General features: G+C 48.7%; 1 protein-coding gene across 3 annotated transcripts in view; it reads right to left on the bottom strand.

Annotated features, from left to right (window-relative positions):
- The window catches only part of LOC143787988 (ER membrane protein complex subunit 3), a 154,353-nt gene that overhangs the window by 54,756 nt on the left and 75,417 nt on the right, over positions 1–24,180 (bottom strand). The window lies entirely within an intron of this gene.

Genomic DNA, 24,180 nt, shown 5'->3' with positions numbered 1-24,180 from the left:
TGCTGCTATGACAAGGCATTTTTGCAGCTGCTCTTTTAACCTTACGCAATTGCCTGTTGGAAAGAGTCCTCAATTTTTCCTTATCAGCATGCACACGTGTGTGCCGGGAATCAGCTACATACTTCTTGATTGTGCGATGATCATGATGAAGTATCTTGGCAATGTGGATTGTAGTCATGCCTTGACCTAAATACTCCACAATTTGTTGCTTCTCAGCAGCCGACACATCCTTTTTCTTTCCCATGTAGGCTGCTTAATAATGTGGAACAGCCTTCTTAAGTAGTCTTGCCTTTATTTGGACACACCGGCCAAACTAATGTGCACAGGTATCTGCAATTGCTTTCAGTGATATAAAGAGCCCTGACACACATCACCAGCAATGAGCTTACATGACAAACAAAAAAATTCTAACCTTATCACTCCTAAACTCTTTGTGCAGAATCATTTGGAACACAGTGTATACAGACCGGGGGGAAAAAATGATATTATCTCACCTCACCCCCCTCATTATATACAGACCAGGGGGGATAATATTATATTACCCCACACCCCCCTCATTATATCCAGACTGAGGGGTGTAATAATGATTTTATATTACCTCACCTCCCCCAATACATACAGACTGGGGGAAGGGGGGGTTAATAATGATAGTATACTACCTCACACTCCCTGAGTATATACAGAGTCCCCCTCGGTGTATACAGCGCTCCCCTCGGTATATACAGCGCTCCCCTCGGTATATACAGCGCTCCCCTCGGTATATACAGCGCTCCCCTCGGTATATACAGCGCTCCCCTCATTATATACAGCGCTCCCCTCGGTATATACAGTGCTCCCCCTCAGTATATACAGAGCTCTCCTCGGTATATACAGCGCTCCCCACACTATATACAGCGCTCCCCTCACTGTATACAGCGCTCCCCCTCGGTATATACAGCGCTCCCCTCGGTATATACAGCTCTCCCCCTCGGTATATACAGCGCTCCCCCTCGGTATATACAGCGCTCCCCCTCGGTATATACAGCGCTCCTCTGGGTGTATACAGCGCTCCCCTGGGTGTATACAGCGCTCCCCTGGGTGTATACAGCACTCCCCTCGGTATATACAGAGCTCCCCTTCGGTATATACAGCGCTCCCCCTCGGTATATACAGCACTCCCCCTCGGTATATACAGCACTCCCCTCACTATATACAGCGCTCCCCCTCGGTATATACAGCGCTCCCACTCGGTATATACAGCGCTCCCCCTCGGAATATACAGCGCTACCCTCAGTATACAGCGCTCCCCTCGGTATATACAGCGCACCCCTCGGTATATACAGCGCTCCCCTCGGTATATACAGCGCTCCCCTCGGTATATACAGTGCTCCCCTCGGTATATACAGCGCTCCCCTCGGTATATACAGCGCTCCCCTCGGTATATACAGCGCTCCCCTGTCATGATATGTACTTTTGCCCTGTATTTGAATAATATGCCATTTGATGTATGTAACTGTTCTCTGGTTTCTATTAGCTGTAATTTATGTATTTTCTTGTGCTGGGAGTTCACCTGTAACAATGTCTCCTTCCCCAATACTTGCAGCCCTAAGCTATAATGTAATTAAGCTTTGTCATCATCACTAGTGGAGGAATAGCCATTCTTCCTCACAGCAGGTGGCTAGTCAAATATACATACTAGATAGACTAAGTGGAGCCGACCAGTCTAGAATCTTCTGATGGACCCAACCATTGAATAGAAGGTGTGACCCCTACCCCCCTTCATGCCTTCATGGGCGGATCCCAGGAGCTCAGTCAATCCATTCTTATTTTGAGATCAGATGTGAGTTGATCCTTGAAGGAGAAGGAGTGGGGATTCTTAGCTGAGGCAAGACCCCACGTCCATCTGGGACTGCGGAAGCGAACGGGGCGAGACTTGAGCTGAGGACATATCTCGTCGTTCGTGAGATTGTTTTGGGATCCCTTGGACTCGTGTGGACTATTGCTTTGTTAGCTGGCACAAGGATTATCGGGAGGTGCCCCGAACCTGTTCCGTTGGACTAATTGTGGACTCTGTAGATCTACCTGCATGTGTTGTTCCAGCGTTCTTGACAATAAATCTGTGGAATCATCCCTTGGCCTGTTGTCCCTTCTTGCTCTGCCGTACACCCCGTCACAAACTGGTTGGCAGCAGAGGGATCAGAGCAGAAGGAATGGAGGACAAAGGCCCATCAACATCGGGAACCAGCACCGTAGAGTACAAGAACTGGACTGCGATGAACCTACAAACAAAGGCCCGTGAACTGGGAGGCAGCTACAAGGGACTCTCCAAGGAGCAGCTTATTGAGGCTTTGGAAGGAGTTCGCCTGCAAGATGACGCTGAGGAAGGATCCTCACAGCAAATGGAGGAAAGACTGCAGCCGGAGGTAAATACCCAAAAAAGTCAGTGGGTTGTGTGGTACGAGGAGGAGTTGGCATTGCTGGGAGAAGAGGCCACCATAGACGATAAGAGAGAGGCCATTCACATAGCTCAGGAGAGGGAGAGGGAGGCCATTCACAGAGCCGAGGAGAGGGAGAGGGAGGCCATTCACAGAGCTCAGGAGATGGCATTGCTGGAGAGGCAGATCGCTTTGGAAGCAGCTAGAAGCTCCAGACAGACTGTAACCCCAGCACCCAACATGAGGGAACTCCCCAGAGTGTCCCGCAAAGACTTCAAGCCCTTTAATGAGGCTGCAGGTGACATTGAGGGCTTCTTCCAGGACTTTGAGCATCAGTGTCGATTTGAGCATCAGTGTCGATTAATGGAAGTCCCGGAAAGGGAGTGAGTCCGACATCTGGTGGGGCTCTTAGAGGGTGGAGCTGCCGCAGCCTATAGAGCTATGGACCCTCGAGGGAACTGTGAATATGCGGAGATTAAACTGACTATTCTAGAACATTATGCTGTTACCCCAGACACTTACAGGAATCAGTTCCGTACTTTAGCCTGCGATGAGGAAGTGTCTTTCAAGATGTATGCCCACAGACTCAAACAAATATGTCATCGCTGGCTGGAGGCAGAGGAGGCCTTAACCTGGGAGACCTTCCTCCAGGTTATCCTAAAAGAGCAGTGCCCTGCTGAGATCCGGGAATGAGTGCGTGAGAGGAGACCAGCCACTGTGGAGGAAGCTGCAGCTCTAGCTGATGAGTATCTCACCATCAAGCCTCAGTGGAAAAAACTACTACTCAGTGAGAAAAAAAACTACCAGCCCCCCAACGCTGGCGGCCCCTGGTCCTTCGGCCTCCAATATTTACCATCCCACTAGACCATCAACTCATGGTGACTGTCACGATATGGTATGAAATATATAAGTTTAGTTTCTCTGCCAGCACACATAGGGTGGGCGCTGACCCCCCCTTCACTGTGTTTTAGCTTGTCTTGTCAATGAGTGTAGAAGGGTTTATTGCTTCTTGCTGCACATTCCTGACTTTCAGCTCACAAGCCTTCATCCCCCTTGCCAAGGTATTTACGACCGGCATTTCCTGTAGTGGAAAGTGACCAGCGTTAACTGGATTAGAAACTTCCAGAATCATGAAAGTCCTTTGTTCTGGTTTTGTAAGATATTAGGCCAACCATTTAAGATAGGACCACGAAAAAATATATTTTTAATCTCCATCGGAGCATCTATCCAGCACTCTAAACATGAGCGTCTAACTCCATCAGGTAAAGAAGTAGGGATTTCTCTGTAAATATACATCCCAAATAGGACATATTTGATCTCACTAGAATGCCAGCGATAATACGAGATGAATGCTGGGTGTGGTATGATTATTACATGTTCTGTAGCGAAGTTACGGGCATCAGATATATTTAATGCACAGTTAGTAAAACTGAAGAGGTAGGAGGGTTTGGAAAAGCCAGCCCTTTTTGGTGATGTCACCAAGCTGAGCTATAACTGTCTTGGCCAGACTCAAGCAGGGAGTCTGTTGCTGGAAGAACATGTGAGTCTGATCTGAAGAGCTGTACCTCATGCATTGGGATTTTTGGGAGCTCCGCCAACCAGCATGGTTTTTGCCTGAACTGATATGAACTAAGAACATGTGAGTGTTATCTTTTCTCCTTTAATCCTCTTTATGTTATAATTACCTTGTACATATTTGCAATTGTCTCATTTGTAACATCTTTGTAAAATATTTTTATAAAGCACTGCCTAAACTTTACGGAGTATAATATTTAATACTAGTTCATTCTCCATGCTCTAAACGTACCCTGTCTCCTGAAGGGAATTACGCTACTGTTTTGGGTTAGCTTCGGACCCGTTTAATCGGAGCTGGTGGCAGCGATAGCGTGCAGACTTTAGGGTGATGTGTAGCGACTGCGGCGTTTATAATTATTGTTCCTGCCTGAGCGGGAGTAGTTTATCGCGTCGCTGCAGCGTGCCCAATAGCCAGTACATAGCAGGCAGCCTTTCAGGCGACCAATTACCCTAGGTGCAGTACCTAATCTGACCTGAGAGTAAGGGGGGGCGCCAGAGAGCTGCAAGGGTTAAGTGGAATGTAAGCGGGATACATAAGTCCCTGCAGTTCATGGTATATTGAAGAGCAGTGGGATACCTAGAATAAGCCCCTGCTGTAGACTAAGAGGTCAATAGCCTTGTGTGTGTCTTTTTATCACATTGTGGAGTGGAGGGATAGCTAAGATAAGCCCCCCTGCACATGTGATAGCCGTCTGTTGGCCTAAAGTCACCCCGATCCGTGACGTAGGGGTGACGGTCACGGTGTGGATCCCTGACATATTGGTGTAAGCGGCTAAGGGATCGTGACAAATTGGTGGCAAGGCGGTGGGATATTAGAGCATTAGTGATTTGGTTTGAGCAATCATTCCTCTCACTAAAAACTTGCAGAAAGTTCTTGCGAGGACTCTGCGCAAATAAGTTTGGAGAACGAACTCAGTGTTTATTAGACTTGAGACAATTGTGTACTGGTAATTATCCCCTCGCTTTCTCTTCGTTTTTCTATCCTATCTTTTATTTGGCAACCATGGTTGGGCTGGGAGAAGCCTTTTATGAACAGCAGACCAGAGACACCCTTGTTGCCTTATGCAAGTCACAGCACATTGACTATGCAAGCAAAAACAAAAGCCAACTGGTTGCAGTCCTGATGCAAAGGGAAGCCGCTCTAGACCACTCACAGAGCCCAGAAGCCGCAGAAGCCAGCACCAGCGAACATGGTGCTGCCGCAGAGGTCCAACCACTGAATGCTGGCCCCGTTAGCAATCCGGGCGAATTGGACCCCCACCTGCAGGCGGCCTTGAAAGAATTCCCCGCTGACGACCATGAGGGACGTCGGCAGCAGATTCAGCAATACCGGCAGGAGGCTGAGGCCCGAGCCGAGCGAGAGGCCCAGCGAGCCGAGTGAGAGGCCCAGGCCCAGCGAGCCGAGCGCCAAGCCCAGCGAGAACATGAACTGGAGATGCTCCGGCAGGGGGGGACGCCTTCCACCGCCCAGAGCCGTGAGCCCAGCAGCGCTCAGACACCAAAGCCCCGGCCCGACCACTTTCCTGTTATGGAAAAGGATGGGGACTTGGACACTTTTCTGCGGGCCTTTGAGAAAGCCTGCAGAAAGTACCGACTGCCTACAGATGAATGGGCACGATACCTGACACCAGGGCTGAGAGGAAAAGCTCTGGAGGAGTTTGCTGCCCTCCCTCAAGAACAAGATGGTGATTATGAGGCCATCAAGCAGGCCCTCATAGCCAAGTACCAGCTTACACCCGAGGTGTACCGTAAGAAGTTCCGGACCCTCCAACGTGGCCCACACGACAGTTACAGTGATGTGGTGCATGGACTGGGGACCCACTTTGACCAGTGGACCCAATGACTGTCAGTGACCACCTTTGCACAGCTGCGAGACCTGATGATCAAAGACCAGTTCTTCCATCTTTGCCCAGCTGAGGTGCGACAGTTCGTGATGGACAGAGAACCCAAAGATGTGACTAAAGCAGCGCAGATTGCCGATGCCTATGAGGCCAAACGTAGATCGGAAGTGCGGAAGCCAGTCACCACCAGCTGGAGAGAAGGTAAGCCTGCAGCCAACGCCAGTACCCCTGCCAGCCAACACACCAGAGGTCCTGTCCCCGTGGCCAACAGCACCAGACCTACCACCGAACTTCGCCAGTGTTACCACTGCAGGCAGCCTGGTCATATCAGTCCCCACTGTCCAGGCAAGCAGAAGAACCCCTCAACCAAGGCCCCAGGGCCTAATGCAGCAGTTCTTTTGGTGTGTGGTGTGGCTGGGAGGGTGGGTGACAACGTACAGCACGTCACTGTGGGAGGTCATGTTGCTACAGGCCTCAAGGACACCGGGGCTGAACGAACCCTCATCCGACCCGAACTGGCGGCCCCTGAAGAAATCATTCCGGGGAAAACCCTAACTGTCACTGGGATTGGGGGCATCAGCTGTCCCTTACCAATGGCCCATGTTTATATTGATTGGGGTGCTGGGAGCGGGGTGAAGGAAGTGGGGCTGTCTGATAATTTGCCCACTGATGTTTTGTTGGGGACTGATTTGGGGAGGTTGTTTGCATACTACGTCACTGACACCCCTCCCCAATCTGCTAATAATGGTAACATTAACCCTGATGTTGATGATGATGATGATGGGAGATCGCATGTGTTACCTGACCATGCTTTATCTTGTAATGATGCATCTGATAACCATTTTTTCCCTAGGATTGATGGTGAAAATGTTGTACCTGTGCCAACTGAACCTGATAATGATGTTTCTGCAAAAGTTGATGTGTCCATAGGTACAGGAGTGCTCAGCCACGTCGCTCTGCGGAGTGAGACGGCTGAGGAACCCCTAGCAGGGGCAAGTGTCGGTGCTACCGGAAATGGGGAGATACATGGGAACCGTGAGGAAGGTGATGCCATGCAATTGACCAGTGCCACCGAGGAAGGTAACTGGCCCATAAGTAGCAATGCTCCTGAGGTAATGGGGGTGGATGGGGAGGTAGAGCCCATAGCAGCATCGGCTGATGGGTCTGTAGAAATCCCCGGGGAGACAGCCTACGTAGCTGCTGTCACCCGCAGTCAGAGTGCCCGGAACGCAGATAACTGTCTGCCTTCCGGACCCTCCTCAGTCATCACTGTGACTGAACCAGAGGTGGACCCAGAGCAGGTCCAAGAGGGTTCCCGTGGGGAAGGGACCCTGATGACGCTTCTGGCTTCCCCTAGCCAGGAGTTTCAGGCCGCTCTGCACACGGATGCGAGCCTAGAGAGTTTGAGACAACTCGCCGGGACACCATTCTCCGAGACTGATAAGGAGAAGGTGTTCAGGGAAGGAGGAAGGTTGTACCGGGAGACAGTACCTGGAGAATCACAAAAGGAGTGGTTGAGGGAAAGACAGCTGGTCGTCCCGCAGCAATTCCGGGGTGAGTTGTGGCGGATTGCCCATGAGATCCCGCTAGCTGGACACTTGGGGATCAGCAAAACTAAGGCCCGGCTGTCTCAACACTTCTATTGGCCTAAGATGGGGACAGATGTGTCAAACTACTGCCGCTCCTGTGTCACCTGTCAAAGAGTGGGGAAGGCGGGGCCTGCTCTTAAGGCTCCCCTGATCCCTTTGCCAGTGATAGAGGAGCCTTTCCAGAGGATCGCAGTGGACATTGTGGGCCCGCTGGCCGTCCCCAGCAGCTCTGGAAAGCAATACATCCTTACTGTGGTAGACTACGCTACCCGGTACCCAGAGGCAGTAGCTCTGTCTTCAACTAGGGCAGATAAGGTGGCGGATGCCCTGTTGGCCATCTTTTCACGTGTAGGATTTCCCAGGGAAATGCTTACTGATCAAGGGACCCAATTTATGTCTCGCCTAATGGAGGCTCTCTGTAAGAAAATGCAGGTGAAGCACCTGGTATCGAGTGCGTATCACCCACAGACCAATGGCTTGTGTGAACGCTTCAATGGTACCCTCAAACAGATGCTACGCATGCTGGTTGAGACACAAGGGCGCGACTGGGAGCGGTACCTCCCACACCTGCTGTTCGCTTACCGAGAGGTTCCGCAGGCCTCAACGGGGTTCTCCCCCTTCGAGCTCCTGTACGGCAGGCGAGTCCGGGGACCCCTTGGGTTGGTAAGAGAATCCTGGGAAGAGGAGCCGAACCCTTCTGAAGTGTCCATAGTGGAGTATGTCATGCGCTTCCGTGACAAGATGCAGACCTTGACGCAGTTGGTGAATGACATGACGCAGGCTCAGGCTGATCAGAAGCACTGGTACGACCAGAACGCCCGGGAGCGGACCTACCACGTGGGTCAAAAGGTGTGGGTGCTGGTCCCCGTACCAACGGATAAGCTTCAGGCAGCCTGGGAGGGCCCGTACGTCGTCCACCAACAGCTCAACCCGGTCACCTACGTGGTCACGCTTGGGGTAGGCGAAAGGCCTTTCACGTCAACATGATGAAGGCTCATCACGAACGTGAACCTTTCGTCCTACCGGTCTGCAGCGCACCCGAAGACGGGGAGGAAGACACCCTCCTGGACATGCTGGCCCAAGCCAAGGCCGGTGGGTCCATTGAGGACGTGGAGGTAAGCGCCTCGCTAGATGAACCACAGCGGTTGCAGTTGCAAACCACACTGGAACCCTTCCGGGTCGTGTTCTCCAACCGACCTGGAAGGACTGAGTTAGCCGTCCACGAGGTGGACACCGGGAATCACGCCCCACTACGGCGAACACCCTATCGAATCTCTGACCAGGTGCAGCAGAATATGCGCCAGGAGATCAATGAGATGTTACAGCTGGGGGTGATTCGACGGTCAAAGAGCGCGTGGTGTTGTGATTTTGCTTTTTGCTCCCTCTAGTGGTCATTAGTGATTTGACTCTGGAGCGTCTGTCTTTTCCTATATCCTCACCTGGGCCGTTAGTTCAGGGGCGTTGCTATATAAGCTCCCTGGACCTTCAGTTCAATGCCTGGCATCGTTGAAATCAGAGCTAATCTGTTGTGCTCTTGTCCTCTGATCCTGGTTCCTGTTTTTCAAGCTAAGTCTGCTTCTTTGCTTTTTGCTTTTGTTTTGTTTGGTATTTTTGTCCAGCTTGTTCCTATCTGTATCCTGACCTTTGCTGGAAGCTCTAGGGGGCTGGTGTTCTCCCCCCGGACCGTTAGACGGTTCGGGGGTTCTTGAATCTCCAGCGTGGATTTTTATAGGGTTTTTGTTGACCAGATAAGTTATCTTGCTATATTCTGCTATTAGTAAGCTGGCCTCTCTTTGCTGATCCTGGTTCATTTCTGTGTTTGTCATTTCCTCTTACCTCACCGTTATTATTTGTGGGGGGCTTGTATCTTGCTTTGGGGTCCCTTTATCTGGAGGCAAGAGAGGTCTTTGTTTTCTTCTCCTAGGGGTAGTTAGATTCTCCGGCTGGCGCGAGTCATCTAGCGATCACCGTAGGCATGATCCCCGGCTACTTCTAGTGTTGGCGTTAGGAGTAGCTATTTGGTCAACCCAGTTACCACAGCCCTATGAGCTGGATTTTTGTATCTTGCAGACTTACACGTTCCTCTGAGACCCTGTCCACTGGGGTCATAACAGCGTGGGCCTCACCTGTAGTTCTCGTGCCAAAGAAGGACCGGACCACCCGGTTCTGCGTGGACTACAGGGGGCTCAACGCCATTACAGCCACTGACGCGCACCCAATGCCGCGCATCGATGAGCTGCTTGAGAAGTTAGCTGGCGCAGATTACCTAACAATAATGGATCTGAGTCGAGGATACTGGCAGATTCCCCTGAGCCCCGAGGCACAGGAGAAGTCCGCCTTTATCACACCCTTCGGACTGTACGAGTCCACGGTCATGCCCTTCGGCATGAAGAATGCCCCTGCCACTTTCCAGCGGATGGTCAATCTCCTGCTTCAGGGACTGGAGAAGTACGCCGTGGCATACTTAGATGACATTGCCATCTTCAGGACCTCCTGGGATGAACACCTGCAGCATCTCGAGGAGGTGCAGAGGCGAATTCACCGAGCAGGACTGACTATCAAGCCGGGAAAGTGCCAGATGGGCATGAGCGAGGTCCACTACCTGGGGCACCGGGTAGGCAGAAACACCCTAAAGCCAGAGCCTGAGAAAGTGGGCGCGATCGTGAACTGGCCCACTCCCAGGACCAAGAAACAGGTGATGTCCTTCCTGGGCACTGCAGGGTACTATAGGCGCTTCGTCCAGCACTATAGTAGCCTGGCAAAACCTTTGACGGACCTCACCAGGAAGAAGCTACCCCACATCGTCAACTGGACAGATGGCTGTGAAGGGGCCTTCCAGGCGTTGAAAACTGCACTGTGCAACGCCCCTGTGTTGAAAGCAGTTGACAGCAGTCGACCGTTCTTGGTACAGACTGACACCAGCGAGTTTGGCCTCGGTGCTGTGCTCAGCCAGGTTGACTCGGAGGACCAAGAGCACCCCGTGTTGTACCTGAGCTGGAAACTTTTGCCGAGGGAAGTGGCCTACTCCACCATCGAGAAGGAGTGCCTGGCCATAGTCTGGGCCCTGCAGCGCTTGCAGCCCTACTTGTACGGTCGCACCTTCACAGTGGTGACCGACCACAACCCTCTGCGCTGGCTAAACGCCATGTGTGGAACCAATGGCAGGTTGCTACGCTGGAGCCTTGCCCTTCAGCAATTTGACTTCACCATTGAACACAAAGCGGGCAGGAAGCATGGGAATGCAGATGTACTGTCCCGCCAGGGTGAACCTACTGAGGTGCGCATGGAGGCATACCGTGGGGTTCTACCTCCCTAGCGCACGCCAAAAGGGGGAGGTGTCACGATATGGTATGTAATATCATATAAGTTTAGTTCTCTTGCTAGCATGCTGTGGGCTAAGCCCCCCTTCTTTGAGTGATTCTGCAACAGCTTTTATTGCTTCTTGCTGGAAATTCCTGACTTTCAGCTCTCAAACCCCTCACCCCCCCTGGCAAAGGTATTTACGACCGGCATTTCCTGTAGTGGAAAGTGACCAGCTTTAACTGGATGAGAAACTTCCAGAATCATGAAAGTCCTTTGTTCTGTTTTTGTAAGATATTAGGCAAATCATTTAAGATAGGAACACCAAAATATATATTCTTACTTCCCCTCGGTGGAGCTATCCATCACTCTAAAGACGAGTTTCTAACTCCATCTGGTAAAGAAGTAGGGATTTCTCTGTAAATATACATCCCAAATAGGACATATTTGATCTCACTAGAATGCCAGCGATAATACGAGATGAATGCTGGGTGTGGTATGATTATTACATGTTCTGTAGCGAAGTTACAGGCATCAGATATATTTAATGCACAGTTAGTACAACTGAAGAGGTAGGAGGGTTTGGAAAAGCCAGCCCTTTTTGGTGATGTCACCAAGCTGAGCTATAACTGTCTTGGCCAGACTCAAGCAGGGAGTCTGTTGCTGGAAGAACATGTGAGTCTGATCTGAAGAGGTGTACCTCATGCATTGGGATTTTTGGGAGCTCCGCCCACCAGCATGGTTTTTGCCTGAACTGATATGAACTGTCATGAATCCCAATGGCTAGGGATAGCACAGGACAAGCAAAGTACAAATATATTACGGACGAGCTCTAGGGTGATGGAACCTGGGCTGACCGCTGCCCTACGCCTGACAAACGCAACTAGAGATAGCCAGGGAGCGTGCCTACGTTGGTTCTAGACGCCACGCACCAGCCTAAGAGCTAACTAGCACTGCAGAGAAAATAAAGACCTCACTTGCCTCCAGCGGAATGAACCCCAAAAGATATAGTTGCCCCCCACATGTATTGACGGTGAAATGAGAGGAAGGCACACACATAGAGATGATATATATAGTTTTAGCAAATTGAGGCCCGCTGTAAACTAGAAAGCAGAACGATACAAAAGGGGACTGAGCGGTCAGCAAAAAACCCTAATAAAAAAAAACCATCCTGAGATTACAAGAACCCATGTGCCAACTCATGGCCCATGGGGAGAACCTCAGTCCACTAGAGCTACCAGCTAGCATAGAGACATAATAAGCAAGCTGGACAAAAAACCAAACAACTGAAAATCAGCACTTAGCTTATCCTGAAAGATCTGGGAGCAGGTAGGCAGGAACCAAACAGAGCACATCTGAATACATTGATAGCCGGCAAGGGAAATGACAGAAAGGCCAGGTAAAATAGGAAACACCCAGCCACTGATGGACAGGTGGAAACCAAAGGCCGCAACCCACCAAAGTCACCCAGTACCAGCAGTAACCACCAGAGGGAGCCCACAAACAGAATCCACAACAGTACCCCCCCCCTTGAGGAGGGGTCACCGAACCCTCACGAGAACCCCCAGGGCGATCAGGGTGAGCTCTATGGAAGGCGCGGACCAAATCAGTCGCATGAACATCGGAGGCGACCACCCAGGAATTATCCTCCTGACCATAACCCTTCCACTTAACCAAATACTGGAGTTTGCGTCTGGAAACACGAGAATCCAAGATCTTCTCAACAACATACTCCAATTCTCCCTCCACCAGCACCGGAGCAGGAGGCTCAACCGAAGGAACAACGGGCACCTCATACCTCCGCAACAACGACAGATGGAACACATTATGAATAGCAAACGATGCTGGGAGATCCAAACTAAAAGATACAGGGTTAAGAATCTCCAAGATCCTATAAGGACCGATGAACCGAGGCTTGAACTTAGGAGAAGAGACCTTCATAGGGACAAAACGAGAAGACAACCACTCCAAATCCCCAACAAGAAGTCGGGGACCCACGCGGCGACGGCGATTAGCAAACTGCTGAGTCTTCTCCTGAGATAACTTCAAATTGTCCACCACCTGATTCCAAATCTGATGTAGCCTGTCCACCACCACGTCCACTCCAGGACAATCCGAAGGCTCCACCTGACCAGAGGAAAAACGAGGATGAAACCCCGAATTACAAAAAAAAAGGAGAGACCAACGTGGCCGAACTAGCCCGATTATTAAGAGCAAATTCGGCCAGTGGCAAAAAAGCAACCCAGTCATCTTGATCAGCAGAAACAAAACACCTCAAATAAGTTTCCAAGGTCTGATTAGTTCGCTCCGTCTGGCCATTCGTCTGAGGATGGAATGCAGACGAGAAAGACAAATCAATGCCCATCTTGGCACAAAACGTCCGCCAAAATCTAGACACAAACTGGGATCCCCTGTCAGAAACGATATTCTCCGGAATCCCATGCAAACGAACCACGTTCTGAAAAAATAAAGGGACCAACTCAGAGGAGGAAGGCAACTTAGGCAAGGGCACCAAATGAACCATCTTAGAAAAGCGGTCACACACAACCCAGATAACGGACATTTTCTGTGAAACCGGGAGATCAGAAATAAAATCCATGGAAATGTGCGTCCAAGGCCTCATCGGGATGGGCAAGGATAACAACAACCCACTGGCCCGAGAACAGCAAGGCTTAGCTCGAGCACACACTTCACAAGACTGCACAAAGGTACGCACATCCCTAGACAAGGAAGGCCACCAAAAAGACCTGGCCACCAAGTCTCTAGTACCAAATATTCCAGGATGACCAGCCAACACAGAAGAATGGACCTCGGAGATGACTCTACTGGTCCAATCATCCGGAACAAACAGTCTTTCTGGTGGACAACGATCCGGTTTATCCACCTGAAACTCCTGCAATGCACGTCGCAAGTCTGGGGATACGGCGGACAATATTACCCCATCCCTAAGGATACCAGTAGGCCCAGAGTCTCCAGGAGAGTCAGGCACAAAACTCCTGGAAAGAGCATCTGCCTTCACATTCTTTGAACCTGGCAGGTATGAAACCACGAAATTGAAACGAGAAAAAAACAACGACCAACGAGCCTGTCTAGGATTCAAACGCCTGGCAGACTCAAGGTAAATGAGATTCTTGTGATCAGTCAAGACCACCACACGATGTTTAGCACCCTCAAGCCAATGACGCCACTCCTCAAATGCCCACTTCATGGCCAAAAGCTCCCGATTACCCACATCATAATTGCGCTCGGCGGGCGAGAATTTTCTAGAGAAGAATGCACATGGCTTCATCACCGAGCCATTAGAACTTCTCTGTGACAAAACCGCCCCCGCTCCAATCTCGGAAGCATCAACCTCAACCTGAAAAGGAAGTGAAACATCTGGTTGACACAACACAGGAGCAGAAGAAAACCAGCGCTTAAGTTCTTGAAAGGCCTCCACGGCCGCAGGAGACCAACCAGCAACATCAGCACCCTTTTTAGTCAAATCAGTCAAAGGTTTAACAATACTGGAAAAATTAGCAATGAACCGACGATAAAAATTAGCAAACCCCAAGAACTTCTGAAGGCTCTTAACAGATGTAGGTTGTGTCCAGTCACAAATCGCCTGAACCTTGACGGGATCCATCTCAATAGTAGAAGGAGAAAAAATGTACCCCAAAAAAGAAATCTTCTGGACTCCGAAGAGACACTTTGAGCCCTTCACAAACAGAGAATTGGCCCGCAGAACCTGAAACACCTTCCTGACCTGTAGAACATGAGACTCCCAGTCATCAGAAAACACCAAAATATCATCCAAATACACAATTATAAACTTATCCAGATATTCACGGAAAATATTGTGCATAAAGGACTGAAAGACTGACGGAGCATTGGAGAGTCCAAAAGGCATTACCAAATACTCAAAATGGCCCTCAGGCGTATTAAATGCGGTTTTCCACTCATCACCCTGTTTTATCCGCACCAGATTATACGCACCGCGAAGATCTATCTTAGTGAACCACCTAGCCCCCTTAATGCGAGCAAACAAATCAGTCAATAATGGCAATGGATACTGATACTTGACTGTAATCTTATTCAGAAGGCGATAATCTATACAAGGCCTCAGGGAACCATCTTTTTTTTGCCACAAAAAAAACCCTGCTCCCAGAGGGGACGAAGATGGACGAATATGTCCCTTTTCCAAGGACTCCTTAATATAATTCCGCATAGCAGTATGCTCTGGCAGTGACAGATTAAATAAACGACCCTTAGGGAACTTACTGCCAGGAATCAATTCTATAGCACAGTCACACTCTCTATGCGGAGGGAGCGAATTGAGCTTAGGCTCCTCAAAAACATCCCTATAGTCAGACAAAAACGCAGGGATCTCAGAAGGAGTAGATGAAGCGATTGAAATCGGAGGTGCATCATCATGAACCCCCTGACATCCCCAGCTTAACACAGACATTGTTTTCCAGTCCAGGACAGGATTATGAGTTTGTAACCATGGCAGACCAAGCACTAGTACATCATGTAAATTATAAAGTACAAGGAAGCGAATCACCTCCTGATGAACGGGAGTCATGCGCATGGTCACTTGTGTCCAATAGTGCGGTTTATTCATAGCCAATGGTGTAGAGTCAATTCCCTTCAGAGGAATAGGAACTTCCAGAGGTTCCAGACTAAAACCGCAGCGTTTAGCAAATGACCAATCCATAAGACTCAGGGCAGCGCCCGAATCCACATAGGCATCGACGGAAATGGAAGACAGTGAAAAAATCAGAGTCACAGACAAAATGAACTTAGGCTGCAGAGTACCAATGGCAAAAGATTTATCAACCCTTTTTGTGCGTTTAGAGCATGCTGATATAACATGAGCTGAATCACCACAATAGAAACACAATCCATTTTTCCGCCTATAATTTTGCCGTTCACTTCTGGACTGAATTCTATCACATTGCATAGTCTCAGGTGCCTGTTCAGAAGACACCGCCAACTGGTGCACGGGTTTGCGCTCCCGTAAACGCCGATCAATCTGAATGGCCATAGCCATAGACTCATTCAGACCTGTAGGCGTAGGGAACCCCACCATAATATCCTTAATGGCCTCAGAAAGACCATTTCTGAAGTTTGCAGCCAGGGCGCACTCATTCCACTGAGTAAGCACCGACCATTTCCGAAACTTCTGACAATATATCTCCGCTTCATCATGCCCCTGAGAGAGGGCTAATAAAGCCTTTTCAGCCTGAATCTCCAGGTTAGGTTCCTCATAGAGCAATCCCAATGCCAGAAAAAACGCATCCTGTTGTGAAATTGGATTTTGGGCTCCCCCGGTGGCCACTGGTGGAATTGAACTGGTGTGCATCATCCCCTCTGTTCACCTGTTTCCATCAGGATGTGGGAGTCGCTATTTAACCTTGCTCCTCTGTCACTTCCATGCCGGTCAACATTGTAATCAGAAGCCTTTCTGTGCATGTTCCTGCTGCTAGACAACTCCCAGCTAAGTTGGACTTTAGTCCTCGTTTGTTTTTGCATTTTGTTCCAGTTCACTGCTGTAGTTTCGTTTCTGTGTCTGGAAAGCTCTTGTGATCTGAAATTGCCACTCTGATGTTATGAGTTAATACTAGAGTCTTAAAGTAATTTCAGGATGGTATTTTGATAGGGTTTTCAGCTGACCATGAAAGTGCCCTTTCTGTCTTCCTGCTATCTAGTAAGCGGACCTCAATTTTGCTAAACCTATTTTCATACTACGTTTGTCATTTCATCTAAAATCACCGCCAATATACGTGGGGGCCTCTGTCTGCCTATCGGGGAAACTTCTCTAGAGGTGAGCCAGGACTATATTTTCCTCTGCCAGGATTAGTTAGTCCTCCGGCCGGCGCTGGGCGTCTAGGGATAAAAAACGTAGGCAACGCTACCCGGCTACTGTTATTTGTGCGGCAGGTTTAGTTCATGGTCAGTTTAGTTTCCATCCTTCCAAGAGCTAGTACTTATGTTTGCTGGGCTATGTTCTCTTGCCATTGAGAACCATAACAGTTTGACCGGCCCAAAAAAGGGTTAAATTAATTGACAGAGAAAGGAGAGAAAAGAGAAGTCTGCTGAAGTTTTTTTTTTTTTTTTTTTCCCCTTCCCTTCAGTTCTGAGTGTGCTTGTAATTTAATCTCTTGCAAGTCTGCCTATATTGCAGCCTTTCTCTCTCTCTCTCTCCTTCTAATCCTGGAATGGCTTTGTGTTCACCTGTTTAAAATGGATATTCAGAGTTTAGCTGCAGGTTTGAATAATCTCACCACGAAAGTTCAAAATTTACAAGATTTTGTTGTTCATGTTCCTATATCTGAACCTAGAATTCCTTTGCCTGAATTTTTCTCGGGGAATAGATCTTGCTTTCAAAATTTCAAAAATAATTGCAAGTTGTTTTTGTCCCTGAAATCTCGCTCTGCTGGAGATCCTGCTCAGCAGGTCAGGATTGTGATTTCCTTGCTCCGGGGCGACCCTCAGGATTGGGCTTTTGCATTGGCTCCAGGGGATCCTGCGTTGCTCAATGTGGATGCGTTTTTTCTGGCCTTGGGGTTGCTTTATGAGGAACCTCAGTTAGAGCTTCAGGCGGAAAAGGCCTTGATGTCCCTATTTCAGGGGCAAGACGAAGCTGAAATATACTGCCAGAAATTCCGTAAATGGGCTGTGCTTACTCAGTGGAATGAGTGCGCCCTGGCGGCGAATTTCAGAGAGGGTCTCTCTGATGCCATTAAGGATGTTATGGTGGGGTTCCCTGTGCCTGCGGGTCTGAATGAGTCCATGACAATGGCTATCCAGATCGATAGGCGTCTGCGGGAGCGCAAACCTGTGCACCATTTGGCGGTGTCTACTGAGAAGACGCCAGAGAATATGCAATGTGATAGAATTCTGTCCAGAAGTGAACGGCAGAATTTAAGACGAAAAAATGGGTTGTGCTTCTATTGCGGTGATTCAACTCATGTTATATCAGCATGCTCTAAGCGTACTAAGAAGCTTGATAAGTCTGTTTCAATTGGCACTTTACAGTCTAAGTTTATTCTATCTGTGACCCTGATTTGTTCTTTATCATCTATTACCGCGGATGCCTATGTCGACTCTGGCGCCGCTTTGAGTCTTATGGATTGGTCCTTTGCCAAACGCTGTGGGTATGATTTGGAGCCTCTTGAAACTCCTATACCCCTGAAGGGGATTGACTCCACCCCATTGGCTAGTAATAAACCACAATACTGGACACAAGTAACTATGCGGATTAATCCGGATCATCAGGAGATTATTCGCTTTCTTGTGCTGTATAATCTACATGATGTGTTGGTGCTTGGATTGCCATGGCTGCAATCTCATAACCCAGTCCTTGACTGGAAAGCTATGTCTGTGTTAAGCTGGGGATGTAAGGGGAAGCATGGGGACGTACCTGTGGTTTCCATTTCATCATCTATTCCCTCTGAGATTCCTGAATTCTTGACTGAATATCGTGACGTTTTTGAAGAACCTAAGCTTGGTTCATTACCTCCGCACCGGGAGTGCGATTGTGCCATAGATTTGATTCCGGGTAGTAAATACCCTAAGGGTCGTTTATTTAATCTGTCTGTGCCTGAACATGCTGCTATGCGAGAATATATAAAGGAGTCCTTGGAAAAGGGACATATTCGTCCTTCGTCATCTCCCTTAGGAGCCGGTTTTTTCTTTGGCTAAGAAAGATGGCTCTTTGAGACCGTGTATTGATTATCGGCTTTTGAATAAAATCACGGTTAAATATCAATATCCGTTGCCACTGCTGACTGATTTGTTTGCTCGCATAAAGGGGGCCAAGTGGTTCTCTAAGATAGATCTCCGTGGGGCGTATAATTTGGTGCGAATTAAGCAGGGGGATGAGTGGAAGACCGCATTTAATACGCCCGAGGGCCACTTTGAGTATTTGGTGATGCCTTTTGGTCTTTCAAATGCCCCTTCAGTCTTTCAGTCCTTTATGCATGACATTTTCCGTGATTATTTGGATAAATTTATGATTGTGTATCTGGATGATATTTTGATTTTTTCGGATGACTGGGACTCTCATGTCCAGCAGGTCAGGAGGGTTTTTCAGGTTTTGCGGTCTAATTCCTTGTGTGTGAAGGGTTCTAAGTGCGTTTTTGGGGTTCAAAAGATTTCCTTTTTGGGATATATTTTTTCCCCCTCTTCCATCGAGATGGATCCTGTCAAGGTTCAGGCTATTTGTGATTGGACGCAACCCTCTTCTCTTAAGAGTCTTCAGAAATTTTTGGGCTTTGCTAACTTTTATCGTCGATTTATTGCTGGTTTTTCTGATGTTGTTAAACCATTGACTGATTTGACTAAGAAGGGTGCTGATGTTGCTGATTGGTCCCCTGCTGCTGTGGAGGCCTTTCGGGAGCTTAAGCGCCGCTTTTCTTCCGCCCCTGTGTTGCGTCAGCCTGATGTTGCTCTTCCTTTTCAGGTTGAGGTCGACGCTTCTGAAATCGGAGCTGGGGCAGTTTTGTCGCAGAGAAGTTCCGATTGTTCCGTGATGAGACCTTGTGCCTTTTTCTCGCGTAAATTTTCGCCCGCCGAGCGGAATTATGATGTTGGGAATCGGGAGCTTTTGGCCATGAAGTGGGCTTTTGAGGAGTGGCGTCATTGGCTTGAGGGGGCTAGACATCAGGTGGTGGTATTGACTGACCACAAAAATCTAATTTATCTTGAGTCCGCCAGACGCCTGAATCCTAGACAGGTGCGCTGGTCGTTGTTTTTCTCTCGGTTTAATTTTGTGGTGTCCTACCTGCCGGGTTCTAAGAATGTTAAGGCGGATGCCCTTTCTAGGAGTTTTGAGCCTGACTCCCCTGGTAACTCTGAACCTACAGGTATCCTTAAGGATGGAGTGATATTGTCTGCCGTTTCTCCAGACCTGCGGCGGGCCTTGCAGGAGTTTCAGGCGGATAGACCTGATCGTTGCCCACCTGGTAGACTGTTTGTTCCTGATGATTGGACCAGTAAAGTCATTTCTGAGGTTCATTCTTCTGCGTTGACAGGTCATCCTGGAATCTTTGGTACCAGGGATTTGGTGGCAAGGTCCTTCTGGTGGCCTTCCCTGTCTCGAGATGTGCGAGGCTTTGTGCAGTCTTGTGACGTTTGTGCTTGGGCCAAGCCTTGTTGTTCTCGGGCTAGTGGATTGTTGTTGCCCTTGCCTATCCCGAAGAGGCCCTGGACGCACATCTCGATGGATTTTATTTCGGATCTTCCTGTTTCTCAGAAGATGTCTGTCATCTGGGTGGTGTGTGACCGTTTCTCTAAGATGGTCCATTTGGTTCCCCTGCCTAAGTTGCCTTCTTCTTCCGAGTTGGTTCCTCTGTTTTTTCAAAATGTGGTCCGTTTGCATGGTATTCCGGAGAATATCGTTTCTGACAGAGGAACCCAATTCGTGTCTAGATTTTGGCGAGCATTCTGTGCTAGGATGGGCATAGATTTGTCTTTCTCGTCTGCTTTCCATCCTCAGACTAATGGCCAGACCGAGCGGACGAATCAGACCTTGGAGACATATTTGAGGTGTTTTGTGTCTGCAGATCAGGATGATTGGGTTGCTTTTTTGCCTTTAGCGGAGTTTGCCCTCAATAATCGGGCCAGCTCTGCCACCTTGGTGTCTCCTTTTTTCTGTAATTCGGGGTTTCATCCTCGATTTTCTTCTGGTCAGGTGGAATCTTCGGATTGTCCTGGAGTGGATGCTGTGGTGGAGAGGTTGCATCAGATTTGGGGGCAGGTAGTGGACAATTTGACGTTGTCCCAGGAGAAGACTCAGCTTTTTGCCAACCGCCGGCGTTGGGTTGGTCCTCGGCTTTGTGTTGGGGACTTGGTGTGGTTGTCTTCTCGTTTTGTCCCTATGAGGGTTTCTTCTCCTAAGTTTAAGCCTCGGTTCATCGGCCCGTACAAGATATTGGAGATTCTTAACCCTGTGTCCTTCCGTTTGGACCTCCCTGCATCTTTTTCTATTCATAATGTTTTTCATCGGTCATTGTTGCGCAGGTATGAGGTACCGGTTGTGCCTTCCGTTGAGCCTCCTGCTCCGGTGTTGGTTGAGGGCGAGTTGGAGTACGTTGTGGAAAAAATCTTGGACTCCCGTGTTTCCAGACGGAAACTCCAGTATCTGGTCAAATGGAAGGGATACGGTCAGGAGGATAATTCTTGGGTGACTGCCTCTGATGTTCATGCCTCCGATCTGGTCCGTGCCTTTCATAGGGCTCATCCTGATCGCCCTGGTGGTTCTGGTGAGGGTTCGGTGCCCCCTCCTTGAGGGGGGGGTACTGTTGTGAAATTGGATTTTGGGCTCCCCCGGTGGCCACTGGTGGAATTGAACTGGTGTGCATCATCCCCTCTGTTCACCTGTTTCCATCAGGATGTGGGAGTCGCTATTTAACCTTGCTCCTCTGTCACTTCCATGCCGGTCAACATTGTAATCAGAAGCCTTTCTGTGCATGTTCCTGCTGCTAGACAACTCCCAGCTAAGTTGGACTTTAGTCCTCGTTTGTTTTTGCATTTTGTTCCAGTTCACTGCTGTAGTTTCGTTTCTGTGTCTGGAAAGCTCTTGTGATCTGAAATTGCCACTCTGATGTTATGAGTTAATACTAGAGTCTTAAAGTAATTTCAGGATGGTATTTTGATAGGGTTTTCAGCTGACCATGAAAGTGCCCTTTCTGTCTTCCTGCTATCTAGTAAGCGGACCTCAATTTTGCTAAACCTATTTTCATACTACGTTTGTCATTTCATCTAAAATCACCGCCAATATATGTGGGGGCCTCTGTCTGCCTATCGGGGAAACTTCTCTAGAGGTGAGCCAGGACTATATTTTCCTCTGCCAGGATTAGTTAGTCCTCCGGCCGGCGCTGGGCGTCTAGGGATAAAAAACGTAGGCAACGCTACCCGGCTACTGTTAGTTGTGCGGCAGGTTTAGTTCATGGTCAGTTTAGTTTCCATCCTTCCAAGAGCTAGTACTTATGTTTGCTGGGCTATGTTCTCTTGCCATTGAGAACCATAACAGCATCCACACTGAGCAATGCAGGATCCCCTGGTGCCAATGCAAATGCCCAATTCTGAGGGTCGCCCCGCAGGAAAGATATTACAATCTTGACCTGTTGAGCAGGGTCTCCAGAGGAGCGAGATTTTAAAGAAAGAAACAATTTACAATTGTTCCTGAAATTCAGGAAGGTAGATCTATCTCCAGAAAAGAACTCTGGAATAGGAATTCTAGGTTCAGACATGGGAGTGTGAACAACAAAATCCTGTATGTTTTGAACTTTTGCCGCGAGATTACTCAGGCTGGAAGCCAAACTCTGGACATCCATGTTAAACAGCTAAGATCAGAGCCATTCAAGGGTTAAGAGGAGGTAAGAAGCAGCTAGACAGCAATTAAGGGCTAGGCAGCAAAACTCTGAAGGGGAAAAAAAAAAAAAAAAAAAAAAATTTCCCTTAAACACTTCTCTTTCTCCTGCTTCAGCCCAAACAATTAACACTTTGTGGGCCGGCTATACTGTCATGAATCCCAATGGCTAGGGATAGCACAGGACAAGCAAAGTACAAATATATTACGGACGAGCTCTAGGGTGATGGAACCTGGGCTGACCGCTGCCCTACGCCTGACAAACGCAACTAGAGATAGCCAGGGAGCGTGCCTACGTTGGTTCTAGACGCCACGCACCAGCCTAAGAGCTAACTAGCACTGCAGAGAAAATAAAGACCTCACTTGCCTCCAGTGGAATGAACCCCAAAAGATATAGTTGCCCCCCACATGTATTGACGGTGAAATGAGAGGAAGGCACACACATAGAGATGATATATATAGTTTTAGCAAATTGAGGCCCGCTGTAAACTAGAAAGCAGAACGATACAAAAGGGGACTGAGCGGTCAGCAAAAAAGCCTAATCAAAAAAAACCATCCTGAGATTACAAGAACCCATGTGCCAACTCATGGCCCATGGGGAGAACCTCAGTCCACTAGAGCTACCAGCTAGCATAGAGACATAATAAGCAAGCTGGACAAAAAACCAAACAACTGAAAATCAGCACTTAGCTTATCCTGAAAGATCTGGGAGCAGGTAGGCAGGAACCAAACAGAGCACATCTGAATACATTGATAGCCGGCAAGGGAAATGACAGAAAGGCCAGGTAAAATAGGAAACACCCAGCCACTGATGGACAGGTGGAAACCAAAGGCCGCAACCCACCAAAGTCACCCAGTACCAGCAGTAACCAAAAGAGGGAACCCACAAACAGAATCCACAACAATGAACTAAGAACATGTGAGTGTTATCTTTTCTCCTTTAATCCTCTTTATGTTATAATTACCTTGTACATATTTGCAATTGTCTCATTTGTAACATCTTTGTAAAATATTTTTATAAAGCACTGCCTAAACTTTACGGAGTATAATATTTAATACTAGTTCATTCTTCATGATCTAAATGTACCGTCTCCTGAAGGGAATTACGCTACTGTTTTGGGTTAGCTTCGGACCCGTTTAATCGGAGCTGGTGGCAGCGATAGCGTGCAGACTTTTGGGTGATGTGTAGCGACTGCGGCGTTTATAATTATTGTTCCTGCCTGAGCAGGAGTAGTTTATCGCGTCGCTGCAGCGTGCCCAATAGCCAGTACATAGCAGGCAGCCTTTCTGGTGACCAATTACCCTAGGTGCAGTACCTAATCTGACCTGAGAGTAAGGGGGGCGCCAGAGAACTGCAAGGGTTAAGTGGAACTGTAAGCGGGATACATAAGTCCCTGCAGTTCATGGTATATTGAAGAGCAGTGGGATACCTAGAATCCCCTGCTGTAAACTAAGAGGTCAATAACCTTGTGTGTGTCTTTTTATCACATTGTGGAGTGGAGGGATGACGAAGATAAGCCCCCTGCACATGTGATAGCCGTCTGTTGGCCTAAAGACACCCCGATCCGTGACGTAGGGGTGACGGTCACGGTGTGGATCCCTGACATATTGGTGGAAGCGGTCAGGGGTTCATGACACCTCGGTATATACAGCGCTCCCCTCAGTATATACAGCGCTCCCCTCGGTATATACAGCGCTCCCCTCGGTATATACAGCGCTCCCCTCGGTATATACAGCGCTCTCCTCGGTATATACAGCGCTCCCCCTCAGTATACACAGCGCTCCCCCTCAGTATATACAGCGCTCTCCTCGGCATATACAGCGCTCCCCTCGGTATATACAGCGCTCCCCTCGGTATATACAGCGCTCCCCTCGGTATATACAGCGCTCCCCTCGGTATATACAGCGCTCCCCTCGGTATGTGAAGGAACAAATTATGAAAGGTTCTCCATTTTGTGCTAGATTCTCCATTTTGTGTTTTTGACTCCATTTTCTTGTTGCTTAAAGATAAATTCTGTTATTTAATTAGGTAAAAGGTTACAGCTGCCATGAAGTAACTTTATCTTGTTGTTCACAAGCCTGGTATGCAACTAGGCTATTGTTCA

This window comes from Ranitomeya variabilis, chromosome 8 (genome assembly GCF_051348905.1).
Source record: "Ranitomeya variabilis isolate aRanVar5 chromosome 8, aRanVar5.hap1, whole genome shotgun sequence".
Taxonomy (NCBI): Eukaryota; Metazoa; Chordata; class Amphibia; order Anura; family Dendrobatidae; genus Ranitomeya; species Ranitomeya variabilis.
Note: the sequence above shows the minus strand (reverse complement) of the source record. Positions and strands in the feature narration are given on the sequence as shown.